The sequence below is a fragment of the Dama dama genome, chromosome X (genome assembly GCF_033118175.1).
Source record: "Dama dama isolate Ldn47 chromosome X, ASM3311817v1, whole genome shotgun sequence".
Classification (NCBI taxonomy): Eukaryota; Metazoa; Chordata; class Mammalia; order Artiodactyla; family Cervidae; genus Dama; species Dama dama.
Window position 1 is genome coordinate 161,043,536 of NC_083714.1, and position 17,922 is coordinate 161,061,457.

Consider the following 17,922-nt stretch of genomic DNA (forward strand, 5'->3'; position numbering starts at 1 on the left):
GCACGGCTCAGAGAGGTAAAGTGACTTGCCCAAGGTCACACAGCTAATAAGGAACAGAGCTGAGAAATGGTTACAGATCGATCTAGTTCTAAATATAAGTGCTGTACTCATCCTAAGGAGGGTGAGTGTGACCTTGCCCCTGTGATCATGTAACTCGGTTCAGTAATGGGGCTGTTCTTTTTAAAGGCACACAAAAAGCAGTCTCTCATTTCTTTTCACGGACCCAGGGCTTCCCAGGTGGCTCAGCAATAAAGGATCCGCCTGCAGTGCAGGAGACTCATGAGATGTGGGTTGGATCCCTGGGTGGGGAAGATCCCCTGGAGGAAGGTATGGCATACCCACTCTGAGAAATCCCATGGACAGAGGAGCCTGGCGGACTACAGTCCACGGGGCTGCAAACAGTCAGACGTGACTGAGCAACCTAGCACAGAGCGTAGCACTGTAAACCAGTGAATTCCTAAGGGAGAAAAATAAGTTCCCGTCGAGATCACTGACTGGATAGAACAGTGTATACAGCTGCTAAACCTGATATGACTCAATTTCAAAAAGACCTCTGGGATTCATACGTATAGTTTGTGGACATGAGTTTTCCTGCCCAGGTGGTCAAGTTAAATTGTCAAATAGATGCTTTACCCCCTAATGACAGGGCTAGAGAACATGTTTTGGGAGTCTCTTGAACTTTAATGCAGACTGAGGTGTCTCATTAAAGTTAAATTTATGAAACTTGTAAATGAGCTTGGTGCTTCATCCCCGCTTGAGACAGACATACGTGTTCCCTGGAGCCATGAATGTGACTTCTGTGGTGGTAATTGCAGGGGTCGTTACCAACCAGGGGCTTCCCTGGTGGCTCAGCCGGTAAAGAATCTGCCTGCAATGTGTGAGACCTGGGTGGGGAAGATCCCCTGGCAAAGGGAAAGGCTACTCACTCCAGTATTCTGACCTGGAGAATTCCAGGGACTGTGTAGTCCTTGGGGTCGCACAGAGTCAGACAGGACTGAGCGACTTGCAGTTATCAACCAGAGTCTCCACTTCGCTAGTTAAGGCAAGTGGAGTGATTTGTCAGGCATTGGCCTGGCAGTTGTGTTACCCAGTCCTCTGAACAAGTCAGAGAAGCAAGGATTAGGGGCCTTTGGGAACACAAGACCCTTTCCTCCTTTTTACCTCATACTGCCCCGACTCTTCCTGGAGGTGGTAAGGCCTTGCAGAGAACTTTCTCGGAAATGCGCCTTTGGTTATTCTGTCACTTTTTAAAAACATCTGGTATAAAACACCAGTTTCCAGAATGCAATACTTTACTCCCTTTAATCTGCTTGATTATACCTGTTCTAGGGCTTCCCTGGTGGCTCAGTCAGTAAAGAATCTGCTTGCACGGCGGGAGACCTGCATTCGATCCCTGACTTGGGAAGGTCCCTTAGAGGAGGGCATAGCAACCCACTCCAGCATTCTTGTCTGGAGAATCCCATGGACAGAGGAGCCTGGTGGGCTACAGTCCATGGGGTGGCAAAGAGTCGGACAAGACTGAGCGAGTAAGCACATACCTGTTCTAATTTTCAAGGGCCTGACTTCAGTTAGTCTGTTGTTTGTGTAACAGTGCGTCATCAGTTAATAATAAGTTCTTTTTCCGTCTGCCCGCTTTTCAGAATTCCAAATGCATTTCCCCAGGGTGTATCTGTTTGTCCGTGTATCCCCAGTACTTGAATTTTCCAAGAAGTGCAACAGAAAACAGTGAGTTGGGTGAGGAGTTCTTAGAGAAGGGCGAAGCTTGTGGACAATGAGGAAGTCTGGAGATTCTTGCAGGAATGCTGACAAGAACACCAGGGTTACTTTATAGTGCCTTTGAAGTGTTTGCTGCTGTTGTCTTTTCAGTCTTTGGAATTCGATTTTTGTTGACACAGGTAACAATTATCTGTGAGCTAGGTAGTAATTTTGGCCCTCAAGTGCTATTTAGACACAGAGACAGAGGGGACTGAGATTATTTATGATCAAGGATACGATTTTGAAGGAAGAAGATACAAGTATTAAATACTCAGCTCCTGAACAGGAAAGATTTTCTTGTTGATTAAATAAGTGAAGTTGCTTAATGACTTTAGGAGCACAGGAGGTTCTCTTTAAGAGAGAGGAAAATTGGTGGTCCAGAGTTCTGCAGTCTGATAGGAGTAGGACCATGTAAGATGTTCTTAGAGCCACATTAACAAAGGAAAAAGACTCAGAGGAAGTGAGCATGAATGGAAGCTTTTTCTGTCCTAACACATCCACAATATTGTTACTCAACACATAATCAATAAAAAAAAATCAATGAGGTAGTTTACCTTCATTATTGTTACCTAGCCTTTGAAATCTGTGTGTATTGGACACTCAGAACGCATCTCCACACAAACTAGCCAGGTTTCCAGGCTTTACTGGCCACATTTGGCCAGGGCCTACCTTGTTGGATGACCCAGGTGCAGGGTTTTAGGAAGCAATTTATTGATGATTGCTGTTGATAACACGGCCAGGTGGAGGGTGGATGTTAAGCATATTGAGAATTAAGAATTCTGTGATGTGTAAAATGTGGTATACATAAAATATGCTTTTTAGGAGTCTGATGCAGTAATTATAATCCTTAAAAAGTCAAACTTAGGAAAATAACTTATTTTCAAATTCTTAAAAATAAATCAGAGAAATAAAAAATAAATAAATCAGAGAAATAATAATGTGATAGATGGATGAGGGAAAATATGATTATTTGCAGTGTTGATTATAACTGACCATGTCTCCATAAACACACAGATATTGCAGGATTTTTTATTTATTTGTTTTTAATCCCACAACATGTGAGATCCTTGGCCCAGTGGTAAAGAACCCTCCTGCCAGCGGAGGAGATGTCGGAGATGCAGGTTCAGTCCCTGAGTTAGAAAGATTCCCCTGGAGGAGGAAATGGCAACCCGCTCCAGTATTCTGCAGAATCCCTTGGACAGAGGAGCCTGGTGGGCTGCAGTCCACTGGGGGTGCAACGAGTGGGTCGAAACTGAGCGCCACGTGTGGGGTCCTAGATTCCCAAACAGGGACTGAACCTTCACGCCCCGAGTCGGAAATACCGCTCTTAACCACTGGACCACCAGGAAGGTCCCAAGATTTTAGGATTTTGAGTGGTGACACCTGGATTGTGATTCACTGTCACCTCGAGGAGCAGATGCCCTGTTGTGTACCTGTTTGCACTCCCACAGCTTCGTCCCTGCGCAGTAGTGGCCCTTGAGATGGTGTCTGGAGCGCCCGGTTCCCTGGCTGCCTCTGGGTGAAGGCAGGGCCTCTGTGGAGCCCAGCAGCTCACAGCCGTGCCCACACTCAGCAGCTCGGAGTCCCCTGCCGCCCGTCATCCTGTGGTTCACGTCCCCTACGCCAGCTTCTCGAGACTCCAGAACTTCCCCACAGCGGATGACAGAGTCTCCTTAGATGGCTTTAGCATATCCCAGGGGGCTCCGAAGGTCAAGAATCTGCCTGCAGTGCAGGAGACGTGGGTTCAGTCCCTGGGTCGGGAAGATCCCTCGGGGAAGGAGATGGCAACACTCTCCAGTGTTCTTGCCTGGAGAATCCCAGGGACAGAGGAGCCTGGCGGGCTACGGTCCACGGGGTCGGCAAGAGTCAGACACGACTGAGCAGCCAAGGGGCGGGCGAAGGTACCAACGGACCTTGTTGCTTGGCAGAGAAAATCCGTCAGGGATAAGAAAGGACTCTAGAGGGGACCAAGGTGGGTAAACTCAGGCCTGTTAAGCTGTGCTTCCTGACAGTCCCAGACCTCGTCCACCTTCGGCGTGTGCCTGCCGTTAGCAGTTCCCATCCACCACAGCGGCTCCCGTCTCTAGGATAACTGGGAAGAGGGTGAGATCAACATTGCAGAGCTCTGCAGGTTGACGGCAGTTTGGTCCAGCTGGCAGCACGGCTACAACACTCAGCGGGTTTCTGCCAGAGCAGCTGCAGAGTGTCTTTGCCTTGCTTTCTCCCGGCTTCCTTCTCCTCCTCGTGGTGTGCTTTCCTCTGGAATCTCAGCAGCCAAAACAGTCACGGCAGAGGAGTCATCCTTTTTCCTCCCAATCTGTTTTTCCCTCCTTCTCCTTGGAAAAAGCTGTGTGTTGGGGATTCTTTGGTCCCTTTAGTCTTTATGATGATTCTCTCCTTTCTCTGTTTCAGCTCCTTTTTTTTTTTCTTTCATTTTGTAAGCTGCTATAATTTATCAGTTGCGTCGTGTCATTTTTCACGGGTAGACCAAGATTTAATGCAACGGAAAAGAGCAAGGCCAATAATGCCCCCGGGAAACGTCAGCTGAGAGCACTCTTTCCACAGAAGTGCCCAGGTGACTTTTCAAACCCGTGTTTGCGGTGTTTGAAAAGCGATGGATATGTTGCCTGAGGTCATAAGGTGCCATGGGGTTTGGGTTGCATTCAAACATGAAGATCTCACCCTCAGCTGTACGCGAATACTGGCTTCCCAGGTGGCGCTAATGGTAGAGAACATGCCTGCCAGTGCAGGAGACATAAGAGACGCTGGTTCGATCCCTGGGCCGGGAAGATCCCCTGGAGGAGAGCATGGCAACCCACTCCAGTATTCTCGCCTGGAGAAACCCATGGACAGAGGAGCCTGGAGGTCTGTCATAGACTTGTAAAGACTTAGACAGAACTGAAGTGATGTAGCGCGCACAGTGTATTAAAAGCTTCCTAGAATTGTGTTAAAATGGGCGGCGAGAGCCGTGCTGGTGTTACAGAACACATTTCTGTGGCTTAAAATTGCCTCCCAGCTGTCTAAGGAGAATTTTCTTGAACACATAATGATTATGAACACACTCACCTTTCTGTTTCTTGAGCAGAAATGCTTAAGACGTGTTCTCCTGCTTTTGGTCTTTGCAGAGGTGGATGACCATCTCATCCCAGCAGCTCTCAAGTTGCCCTCTGAGCGTTTGTGAGGTTCATCCCCGTTTTCCTTTAGGGTCTGGCTCCCTCACGCCCTTTGCTGTGATGCCTGCGGTCAGCAGCTTAGCCTCTGCGCACAGGGTGCCTGTGCAGACGGGGGCCCACGCCTGCGCTGAGGGCGGTCTGCTCCGCGCCCTGGCCTGGCAGGCGGCTCCATCGGCCTGCTTCCTGCCCCTGGGCTGGGCAGTCGATGGCCCTTAACTCGCCTCCCTAGGCCTAGAGGCCAGGAACGGATCTAGAGGCACAGTGGGGTCTGCTTGACGCCCGCTAGCCTGTCCAGTAAATGTGAGATGGGGACACATGATCATGGCTTGCATGTGTGTGTGTGTGCGTGCGCTAAGTTGGTTCAGTCGTGCCCGACTCTTTGCCACCCCGTGAACTGTAGCCCGCCAGGCTCTGTCCTTGGGAGTCTTCAGGGTGGGTTGTCATGCCCTCCTCCAGGACGTCTTCCCGACCCAGGGATTGAACCTATGCCTCTCTTGTCTTCTGCATTGGCAGGTGGGTTAAAAATTCATAAAGGATAGTTGGGAGGATGGGCTCTGGGTAGGTTGGTTTGCATGTCAAAGGCACCCTCGTTCACATGCGAAAGACAGCTTCCTACTGTCTCCAGGAATTAACTATCCTTGGGAGGGGCAGTCTCTTCCCCGGGGTCAGCAAGTCAGAGTATCAAAAATACTCTCCTGTCCTAGTTCTCCATCCCCTTCCTTGTCTTTTTCCCACTGTGCGCTTAGAGCTGGGCCCCGGGATCTCTGAAGACATTTGTGCACCTCATTTTCTTTGGGTGGAATCTTCTTTTTTTTTTTAATTTATGTTTATTTGGAGGATAACCGCTTTACAGTGTTGTGTTGGTTTCTGCCATACATCAGTAAGAATCAGCCATCCGTTCAGTTCAGTCGCTCAGTCGTGTCCGACTCTCTGCGACCCATGGACCGCACGCAGCACGCCAGGCCTCCCTGTCCATCACCAACTCCCAGAGTTCACCCAAACCCATGTCCATCGAGTCGATGATGCCATCCAGCCATCTCATCCTCTGTCGTCCCCTTCTCCTGCCCCCAGTCCCTCCCAGCATCAGGGTCTTTTCCAAGGAGTCAGCTCCTCACATCAGGTGGCCAAAGGATTGGACCGTCAGCTTCAGCCATGTGTGTACATATGTCCCCTCCCTCTTGAGCCTCCCTCGCACCCCCACCCCACCCCCTCGGGCACCCCAGAGCCCCGAGCTGAGCTCCCAGTGCTCTGGAGCAACTGCCCACTGTTTTACGCGTGAGAGTGTGTGTGTGTCCGTGCTGCGCTCTCCACTCGCCCCGCCTTCTGCCTCCCACGCCGGTCCACAGGTCTGTTCTCTGCTGAGCAGCTCTATTCCTGCCCTGCAAATGGGTTCCTCAGTACAGGTTTTCTGGATTCCCTATGTATGCGGTAATATAGGACACTTGCTATTCTCTTTCTGACTTGCTTCACCCTGTATGACAGGCTCTCAGTTCACCCGAATCACTACCAATGACTCAGTTTTGTTTCTTTTTATCACTGAGTAGTATTTGGTTGTGTATATATATGCGTGTGTGTGTGTGTATCACGTCGTCTTTATCCGTTCACGTGTCAGTGAACATCTAGGTGGCTTCCATGTCCTAGCTGCTATAAATAGTGCTGCGGTGAACACTGGGATACCATGCAGCTTTGCACTACGGTTTTCTCAGAAGTGTATGCTCAGTACTGGGCTTGCCGGGTCACACGGTAGTTTTTAGTCCTAGCTGTTTAAGGAGTCTCTGTACTGTTTTCCATATTGGCTGTATCAATCTTTATTCCCATCTTTTGGTGGAATCTTGAACAGCAGCTGGTATTTAGTTAAGAGGTCACATTCAAAAAAAAAGAGACGCTTCCTACATGTCCTCCTGAAGGAGCCCCTCAGCGATACCTGCGGCTCACGTGGTGTGCTGGCCAGACCTGGTGACGGCCGTGTCCCTCGGGAACCCAGCAGCCCCGGGCGGACATCTCTCCGCGGATGTCTGCCGCTGCAGGCCCGGGCTGGTCTCATCTCTCACTCCCCGCGGGGGAGGGAAACCTGAGGTTGGAGCTCGAGCTGGAGACAAGAATGACGTGGATTTAAAAGCAGTTCTGGCAGTGCTGGGCCAGTGCTGTCCTGGGCGTGAGGGCCCTGCGGCTGCCTTTTCACAGATCCACAGGGTTCTCTGTCCGTGTTCACCACGGTTTCATTGTCTTGGAAACCTTCCTGCTCCTGCTTTAAGAAAAGGGGATCACTTGGTTATCGAAGAAACGCTTTGTGCCAGCAAGGTGTTACTTGGCGTTTTCTCCCGGCTGCAAACAATTGATTTCAATTGGTCCCCGGTACATTCCAGTTTCTTCTCTGCCTCGGCTATTTCCCTTATTTATCTTAAAAGCATTTCCTTTGGTTACATTGACAGCATGTGTTTTTTTGCCTGATAACTATGTATAGTCAAGGCCGACTTCAAGTCCAGCTGAGATACTGTGTTTTGCCACCATGTGTTTTGGGTTTGGCACTGACAGCTTGATGACCACGCATCAGCTTTGAAAGTGGTGTGTGGAGGTGACTGGCTCTGCAGAGGGGGAGTTCTAGTCGAATTTGAGGTGTGTTTGGAGAAACCATCGAGCTGCCTGGAGAACCCAGAGAAAACCAACCCCGCTGTCTCCTCCTGGGTCGTTTCAGCAAGTATCTCAGTGGGTGGCCTTGGGCCGACAGAACGCCTGCCAGGCAACCCTCACTGGTACAGGACATGCTTTCTGGGCTTCCCAGGGGGCACTAGTGGTAAAGAACCCACCTGCCAGTGCAGGAGGTACAATGGATGCAGGTTTGATCCCTGGGTCGGGAAGATCCTCTAGAGGAGGGCATGGCAAGTCAAGTATTCTTGCCTGGAGAATCTCAAGGACGGAGGAGGCTGGCAGACTACAGTCCATGGGGTTGCAAAGAGTCGGACAGCTGAAATGACTGAGCACACATGTATCCAGCTCAGAGACCACGTAGCTGACACCTAGTCTTTGTCTCACTCGATGAGGGTCCCTCTCAGGACCACCTGTGCTCGCTGAACATGTTAGCAGTCACCTGGAGGAAGCCTGCTTCCTCCCTTCACCCCGGGTACCTGCTCTCCCTGCCAACTTGGTGCCATTACGCGTCCTCAGCATGTCTCAGATGGGGCGGGACCCTCCTGGGCCTTCAGAGGCTCATCACCACACAAGAACAGTCAGATCCAAGACGGCCTGCTAGCCGACACACGGCCCTCAGTGCACTGTTTTTTTTGTTTTTTTTTTTTTTATCGCTGTTGTTGTCTTTTAAATTAATTAATTTTATTTTTGGCTGTGCTGGGTCTTCACTGCTGTGAGGGCTGTTCTCTAGCTGTGACAGGCGGGGGCTGTTCTCTAGCTGTGAACAAGCACCGTATATTCTCTAGCTGTGACAGGCGGGGGCTGTTCTCTAGTTGTGCGCGTGCTTCTCTTTACATTGCTTCTCTGTCACACACCGTGGGATCTGGGGCATGTGGGCTCTGTAGTTGTGGCTCGCAGGCTCAGCTGTTACACAGCATGTGGGAGTCCTCCGGGTCCAGGGATCAAACCCATGTGCCCTGCATTGCAAGCTGGCCTCTCTTCCCCTGGACCACCTGGGAAACCCTTGTGCAGTGTTTAATGTGACTTTGCAAAAGAGATTTGGTTGTCTGAATATGATACAGCCCTTCTTCATGGCATTTGTGTCTGTTATTAGATCAGGTAAAGGTATGTCCTCCCTTGGTGAGCAGATGGCACGTGTGTGAACTTAACAGCTTCGTGTAGCCGCACCTGTGATACTGAGTAACCGGTGCAGGGTGTCTGTCTTGACGTTTATAACATCGTATCTGGTGTTGGGCTGGAGAGAGAGTCAGGCCCTGAACTGGAGGGGGTCTTTTCACACCGGCCTCTTCCTCAGTGCCCTGGCTCGGGGTGACTGTGCAGGACTCTGCGGGCGTCAGCTGTCCTTCCCATCCAGGAGCGAAGTGGTCTTCCTGTTCAAACTGATGCCCCCACATGGGCTCAGCCCTGGCCCTTTCTTCCTCAAGGAACGGAAGGTTGGCCTTTTCTTCTGACTGTCACCAGCTCTTTCTCCTGCTGCGTCTAATTCTTCTGTTGTTGTTTAGTCGCTCAGTCGTGTCCAACTCTTTGCCACCTCATGGACTGTGGCCCGCCAGGGTCCTTGGTCCATGGGATTCTCCAGGCTAGAATCCTGCAGTGGGTTGCCATTGCCTTCTCCAGGGGATCTTCCCAGCCCAGGGACTGAACCCACATCTCCCGCACGGGCAGGCGGCTTCTTTCCCACGGAACCACCAGGGAAGCCCAGTGCTCTAGAGTCTCACTGAAACACAATCTCCCTGCTCTTTTGTTCCGTCCTGCCTGCCAGCTTTCCGCCCACAACCCAGGAACGTAGTTGGGATGCAGAGTGGCCAGCTTGGTGCTGTTTGTTCGCTCAGTCATGACCGACTCTTTGCGAGCCCACGGGCTGCAGCTCACAAGGCCTCCCTGTCCATCACTGCCTCCCAGAGCTTGCTCAGACTCACGTCCATTGAGTCGATGTGTGGCCGGCGTCTTCCCCTGTCTTTCCAGGACTTGGGGCTTCCTGGCCGCTGCTGCCCTGCCCTGTCCTGCGCTTCTCATCTGCCTGTCCTCCTCTGTCTGTGTTCAGGGGCCTGGCCTTGGCCGTGGACCCCTTCCTGGCGATATCTCACAGACGTGTGGCCTCGAGGAGCCTTCTGCTCTGTGTGTCTGTGACCCTGTGGGTGCCCTCGCCTCCCTTTCAGCTCTGCCCACACTTCCCAGTGCCCACGGGCACCCCACCCAGAGGCCACCCCCAAGACCCAGGTTTCACGCCGAAGCCAGACCAGTCTGCCATGCTACGCTCCCCGTGAGCCACTTGTGGCCTTCCTGTCTTCTGATCCTCCGCTCTGTCTTCCTGATATCATGTCCTTCCTGTTGGCCAAAGATGCACGGCCAAGCTGGTGTCTTCAGGCCCTGCATCTCCCTCCTCGGGTGACAGTGTTTCCCGGGAGCCTTCCCCGTGAACCCTGCCCGCCTCAGCCGGTCCCCTGGCAGGGAGCCAGGCACGCTGTTCCTGCCCATCTTCCCACATTTAGCGGCTCCAGGGACCTCACCTCGGGGACAGAGCCTGACCGGCATCGCCCCCCGCCTCTTCCACAGCCTGAGAGAAGAGAGGCAGCTATTTAGACTCTCGTGTGCTCGGGGCAGGTGTGTCCCCCCAGACACATTGGTGGCGGCAGGTGAGTGTCGGTGCTCACGTGGCTGAGACGGTGTGAGGGTGAAGGAGGCTTTGCCCAGAGGACCCACCCCAGCAAGAGTTTTCCCCCCAAGGGCCCCTGCTTTGCCTTCTCAGAGGGATCTGCACAGAAGCGGGTCCCTGAACACTTGACATGAGGAAGGGCATCCGGGCCCATAAAAATAGCCCTTGACTCTACCTGTCGCGGTGCATCTGACTTGCCTTCCCGTGTCCTGGCTTTGTGAGAGTGTCTGTGTGTGTGTTTATGACACAAACACGTAAGTCATCTCCAAGTCTGCCAGGTGCAGCCGGACAAGCGTGTTCCTCCCAGAAGCCCGAGCCGTAGCTCAGCCCTCATCTGGTTCAGCCAGTCTGAGAGCGACCTGATAAAAGCATGCAAAGTCTGACCCCAAGTGATTTCGGGCCAGTTCCACCCCCACCCCCACCCCCCCACCCAGGAGGAACTGTGGCCTGAAGCTGGCAGCCTGGAGCCAACCCGCCCAGTCGGGGAGGCTGCTTGGGGACAGGGCTTTTTGTTGAGATGGCATTGAAGGTCACCATGACAGCCAGGGCGGTCTGGGGGAGAGACGGTCAGGGCCTCGCCTCGCTTCCTGGGCCTCACGGTCTTCCAGAGCAGGCCCACTGGATGCCAGGTGCCCAGGCCAGTTCAGGGAAGGACATACCACTCAGCTGACTCAGTTTCCCTGGGAGCCGGGGGCGGGAAGCCAGTTGCAGTTCAGCTTGCCTCTCGGGACACCGGATTCATCCTGAGCAGGCCTGTGGCAGGCCTTCCCTGGTGGCTCAGGCGATAAGGAATCCGCCTGCAAAGTGGGAGACCTGGGTTCCATCCCTGGGTCCGGCGGATCCCCTGGAGGAGGGCGTGGCGACCCACTCCAGTATTCCGGCCTGGAGAATCCCATGGACGGGGCGGCCTGACGGGCGACAGTCCACGGGCTCGCAGAGAGTCACACGCGACTCGAGTGTCTGAGCACACTGCCGGGGGCTGTGGGAGCCGGCTGGGTGGCAGTCAGGAAGGGGGCCCCACGTGCAAACGTGCACGCGCCGAGGGTAGGGAAGAGCCGTGGCCGCCGTGCAATGAGCGCAGAGGCCTCAGGAAGGGCATCCGGGGCGCAGTCAGCCTCGTGCCAGACCCAGGAACGTAGGCCTTACCTTCTGCCTGCCGCCCGGCCCTGCAGGTGCAGGGTGTCAACGCAGGGCAGAGCCCTCGGCGGGGGTGAGCGAGCCCACGAGGCTGGGACCTGCCTAGGGGCTGTTGCAACCATTCCGGAGAGTGAGGCAACGCACACGCACTCTTGGTAGGCCCTCGGGGATCCCCGTGGGCCCTGCCGTCTCACCGGACGCCTTCCTGACCTCTGCTCACGTCATCCTGCCTTGGTGTGCACACTGGCGTGTTCAGGAAGGGCCTCAAATAATCCAGGCGGCCAGTTGTCAAGTAACCTGAGCATGTTTTCCCCAGGTGTGAGCGTCACAGGCGGAAGCTAGATGCCCAGCCTCTTGTTCAGCAAACCCGCCCCGCACCTGCCCGGCTGCCGTGTGTCCACCGCCGCCCGCCCGCCTCCTCCTGATCACGGGGAGCTCCGTCCTGGGAGGGCGGGGGGCATTCCTCTGCCCTGAGCAGCAGCTCTGCACCTCCAGTGCCCGCAGGTTCCCCTTCTCACCCCTGCTGTCCTCACCACACACACACACACACACACACACACACACACACAGGCGGCGTGTCACACACACACAGGCGGCGTGTCACGGAGGCGTCATGTTACTGATGAGGCTTCCCGTGTGCCGAGTTGGCTCCTGGACACTGGGTTTTAATGTTCCCCAGTGGCTCAGCCTGCAATGCAGGAGACCTGGGTTTGATTCCTGGGCTGGGAAGATCCCCTGGAGAAGGGAACAGCTACCCAGTCCAGGATTCTGGCCTGAAGAATTCATGGACTATAGTCGATGGGGTTGGCTGGGACGCTCTAGAGAGACAGGATATATGTTTGCATATGGCTGATTTACATTGTTGTAGGCAGAAACTAACACAGTACTGTAAAGCAGTTACGTATATTTCAATTAAAAAAAAACTATCAACTCTTAAAGTTTCAAAATCATACTTGCCCCTTAAACAGTTTTGCTTATTCTGTTGAGAAATCCGGTAGATATTAACCATCACTATTAAGAGGCCATTGATGATATTTGACTCCACTTAAACGTTTTTTTCATCAGCATAAACACCCTGATGCTTGTGACCCTCCATTTATCTAAGGTCTTCCTGAAAGATTTTTCTTGCTCTGTCATTTTTGTTCCGGTGGTTCTTCACTGCCGTGTGGGCTTATCTCTAGTTGCGGTCAGAGGGCTTCTTCTCACAGAGGCTTCTCTCGTTGTGGAGCAGAGACTCTAGGTGAGCGGGCTTCAGTAGTTGAAGTGGACTGGGTCATTTGCTCTCAGCATGTGGGGTCTACCCAGACCAGGGATCGAACCCTGTCCCCTGTATTGGCTGGCAGATTCTTTACCTCCGTACTCCTCAGGAAGTCCCAAATACTTAATTTGTGCTTGTTCTGTTGATAGCTCTGATATTAACCATCACTGGTTAGATGGTTAGATATTAACCATCACTGTTAAGAGGCCGTGATAGTGTTTGACTCTGATTACAGATTTGTTAATCCACTTAACACACCTTTCTGCTTGTGAAGCTCTGTTTTTAAAGCTAGTGTGTTTTATTTCCCGGTTCAGTACTTCCCTTTTCTGAATTAACACACACATCCTTTCTGAATAGCCAGAGATCACTTTAAGGCCTAATATATGAAGTTTATAAAACGGATGAGCATCAAGTCCACTTAACTTTTCCAGTAGAGTTCCAACAATGTCATCTTTGTGGAAATTATTTGACTGTGTACCGTCTTAGTTGTGACGTGGTGGAGTCTTAAATTGAAGCCCGTGGGATCTTAGTTCCCCAACCAGGGATCACACCTGGGCCCCCTGCTTTGCGAGCACAGAGTCTTAGCCACTGGACAACAAGGGAAGTCCCCTGATAATATTGTCTTAAATGGCAGGTGAAAATTAGTAATCTCAGTGTGTATTTCAAAGTTTATTTATAGCATTGTTGCCCCAATAGGCCACATTCCATTAGAGTACACAGAAGAAAATGATAAATAATGTGCAAAAAACTTACTCCACTTTTACATGTCTGTCAGTGTTTCAGGAGTTCAGAGGTGCCTGCCTGGAAACCCTTTTCCCACACAGCTGATTAGATTTTTGCATTTCTTGGCATTTATGAGTGTTTTCCACATAAATCCCATAATCTTTGAACCTGACGAGAATTCTGCATTTGTTCAGTAGATTTCCCAGGTCCATGCAGGTCCCGGGGGCAGGGCCATGAAAACGATATGTGAATGGCTGAAGGATTTCTCTCATGTCCTGTGTCTGACTTGGAGTAACACCGCGTAAGGCTGTATACCCATGGGAGTCAGAAAATGAGCCTTAATTGTGCATCTGAGGAGCCTCTGCCTGTCCCTAGAGGACACCTCTGGGTCCTCGGAGCTCCAGACCAAAAGGCACTTACTTTTGAGAACAGGGTGGGCACTTGTGTCTCCTTGTCTCTCAGAGCCCCTGAGGTGGGGGGACTTGGACTGGTGAGCTCCGCCTCCTGTGGTCTGGACTGGTGAGTTTCTACCTGTGTTGACCGATCTCTGCCTCCTGTGGTCACAAAGGCTGCACTCTGCTTGGAAAGGGAAGGGACGCTTGACTGCTTTTTTGTCTTTGCAGAAATGCTGGGGTAGAGGTAAATGAAGTCTGAGATGTGGGAACCAATTTTCATTATGTGAGCAGATGTTCTTGAAAAGAATATTGACCCTTATTTCCTGGGGTCCGTCTCTAGTCCCTTCCCATAACAAGACACAGAAAGATATTTTTCATCGGTTGCCCTTGCCTTTGATGAGGAGGGCATGGCAACCCTCTGCAGTATTCTTGCCTCGAGAATGCCATGGACAGAGGAGCCTGGCGGGCCACAGTCCACGGGGTTGCAAAGAGTCAGACATGAGTGAGGTGACTTAGCACGCATGCCTCATACACACACACACCTTGCCTTTGACAGAAATGCTGCGTAGATGAAGATCAGTAACTCAGAGTTGTGGGCTGCTGTGTGTGCCACCAAAATTCGTATTTTGAATCCCTAACCCCCAGGGCCTCAGAATGGGGCTATACTTGGAGTCCAGGTCTTTCCAAGAGGTAGGTAGGTAAAATAAGGACATTAGGCTGGATCCTGACCCCTTAGGTGGAGAAGGGACTGGCAACCCTCTCCAGTGTTCTTGCCTGGAGAATCCCATGGACGGAGGAGCCTGGCGGGCTACAGTCCCTGGGGTTGCAGGAGTCAGACACGACTGAGCGACTCACACACACAACTTTGACCCCTTAGGACTGGTCCTTGTAAGAAAAGAACAGCACAGAGACACACACAGGGACAAATATGGGTGGATACAGGGAGGAGATGGCTGTCTCTACACCCAGGAGAGAGGCCTCAGGAGCAACCAGCGCTCTCCACACCTGGATCTCCGGTTTCCAGCCTCCAGGGCTGGGGGAAAGTAACTTCCTGTTGAAGCCCCCCAGCCTGCAATGCGTTGTCATGGCAGCAGCAGCAAGCGAATCCCCCTGGAAATGTAAGGTGTTTGATGCGGGAAGGGGTTGAGGGAGCTGCCCCGGCGTCTGACAGATCTCCCAGGCAGACTGCGGCCAGGGAGGTACCCCGTGGACGCCCAGAGCTGTGCAGTCAGTAGCTGAGACACCAGGATTATTGCCGTATGATTTCCTCCAGTCTTACTCCTGTCATCGCTTTCCAGTTGAGCTGTCTGACAGTTCTCCACCCCAGCCACACCAAAGTGTAAGTCAATGGAAGCGCACATAACAGTTAAAAGAAATAACGCCGGTGACACAATGGCTTGTGTGTTTTCAAAGGAGAAGAATTGCGTCCTTTTTTTAACCTCTTTCCATTTCAGTGCTCTTCCTGGATTCCACAGTGCTTTGCATTGTTCTAAATTAAAAGTGCTTTTGGCGCTGCCTCCGTACCAATGCATACACCGTGGGTGATACAGTCCGTGGGGAATTCAATCCACTGTACCCACAGGAAGGATAAAAATGTAGGGGTAACAGGAGCAGCCGCTGAAGGAAGGTCTTGCAAAGAAGTGGAAGCTGTTGATCTGGGTGGGAAAGGAGGGCTTTAAAAAAACTGTGTGTCTCTGGGATTCAGGGTGAAGTGTTTCAAATGACTCCTGAGCTAGCAGGAGTTGATGGATAGACTCACCTCAACACATGAATTTCAGGGCAACACCTGAAAGAACTCCTGTTCGCTGTCAGTCTTTTCTGCAACTTTTCCTTTTTCAGACCCACTTCCGTGGCAGCCTCCACGTTCTTCTTTTGTTTTTGGCTCCACGGGATCTTTGTGTTGTGTACAGACTTTCTCCACTTGTAGCGAGCGGGGGCTACTCCCTAGTTGCGGTGTGCGGGCTTCTCATTGCGGTGGCTCCTCTTAAGCAGAGCATATAGGCTCTAGGACATGCAGCCTTCAGTAGTTCACGACTACAGACCCAGTAGTGGTGGGTCCCCAGTTCTAGAGTGCCGGCTCAGTTGTGGCTCTTGCTGTGTTTCTGCTCATCTGTCCCTTATAAGGACCCTGGCATTGGATTTAGGGCTACCCTCAGCCAGGAGGACCTCATCTCAGACCCTTCACTTCATCACGTCTGCAAAGACTGTGATGTTTCCAGAAAAAAACCAACACCCTTGTGAGTTTCCAGAATGGCGTTCAGTGCTCTTCACATGTCACTTCATCTGGTGCTTATCAGACTCCTCCAGGTGAGGGCAGTGAGGAAGGTGAGGTTGCCTAGGAAGAAACGGAGGGTTGGGGCGGGTAACTCAGGGCTGTGGTCCCCCAGGAGACATCAGTGACCTGGCGAGTGATAGAGGTTTTCCCTTAAAACAGGGGATGTCTTTCCCAGTATTATAGTTCATAACAGGAAGTTGAAACCACCCAGGTGTCCATGGATGGGTGGCTGAATGGGTCAGTGGGTGGATGCATGGATGGATTAGTGAATGGATGGGTGGATGGATGGATGGATTTATTGATGGATTGATGATTGGGTGGTTGAATGGCTGAATGGATTAGTGGGTGGCTGGGTGGACAAGTGGGTGGTTGAATGGATCAGTGGGTGGATGGCTGGATGGATGGATGGATTGATGGGTGGATAGTGGTGGATGAATGGCTGAATGGATCAGTGGGTGAATGGATGGATGGGTGGATGTATTGATGGATTGATGAGTGGGTGGTTGAATGGCTGAATGGATCAATGGGTGGATGGTGGATGGATTGATGAATGGATAATGGGTGGATGAATGGCTGAATGGATCAGGGGTGGATGGTGGATGGATGGATAGATTGATGGGTGGATAGATAATGGGTGGATGAATGATTGAATGGATCAGTGGGTGCATGCATGGATGGATTAGTGGATGGATGTATGGATGGATTGATGGATTGATGAATGGGTGGTTGAATAGCTGAATAGATTAGCGGGTGGAGGGGTGGACAAGTGGGTGGATGGCTGGATAAGTGGGTAGGTGGGTGGGTGGGTGGGTGGATGGATGGGTGTATTGATGGATTGATAAGTGTGTGGTTGAATGGCTGAATGGATTGGTGGGTGGATGGGTGGAAGAGTAGGTGGATGGATGGATTAGTGGATTTTAGGGTGTGTGTTAGTTGACTGGATCTGCTGTAACAAAATGCCACAGACTCACTGGTTTGAAAAACAACCCAGATCCCCTTTCTCATGGTTGGGGAGGGTCAGAAGTCCAAGACCAGTGTTCCTGGGCTGAAGTTGAGGGCCGATTCCCTCTGTGGGCTCCAGGGCAGAGTCTTGTACCTTGCATTCCTTCCTTATCTTCAGGTCCTTCAGTGCTTCACCTCTGACCATCCTTTTTTTTCTATTACAGGCATTTACAGCCATCCACTTCCCTCCAAGCACTGCTTTTGTTATACCCCATACCTTTTGGTGTGTTGTCTTTGTATTTTCCTTCCTCCCAACCCATCTTATAATTTCCTTGTAATTTTACCTTTTCACCACTCACCATTTAGGTGTGTATTTGTTTAACTTCGACAAAGTTGTGAATTTCCCAGGCTCTGCTTCTGTGAGTGATTTCTCATTCCGTTCCATTGTTGATCAGGGAAATACTCAGCATGATTTTGATCCCTTGTGAATTTATTGAGCCTTGTTTAGTGGCCTAGCTTATCGTCTTTTCTGGTGAATGCTCCTTTGTGAATGTGAGAAGAATGAATTTTTTTGGTCATGTTTGGGTGGAACATTTCCATAGTATCATAAAATTCAGTTGGTTCATGGTATTTAAGTAGTTCAGTTGTATGCAGCAGTAGTTACCTATAGCATTTAACTAGAGTTTTACCTATGGAGTTTTAAATCCAGTCTTGTGTTCCTTGTGAATTTTCAGTCCAGCTGTTGTGTCCATCGTTGACAATGTGTCATTAAAAGTTCCCAGCTACTGTGGTTGACATGGATTTCTTCCCTCAGTTTGGTCAGTTTTTGTTTTAGGTGTTTGTGATTTTGTTGTAACTTTCTTACATGATTATAGTTGTTGCATCTTCTTCGTTAAATTAGCCCTGTGTCCTTATAAAATGCTTCTGTCGAGCTTTTGTTTGTTTCTAGTAGAAACATT

At 51.3% G+C, this 17,922-nt stretch overlaps 1 protein-coding gene across 2 annotated transcripts in view; it reads left to right on the forward strand.

Annotated features, from left to right (window-relative positions):
- PUDP (pseudouridine 5'-phosphatase) overlaps positions 1–17,922 on the forward strand; it is a 72,032-nt gene that overhangs the window by 1,557 nt on the left and 52,553 nt on the right. The window lies entirely within an intron of this gene.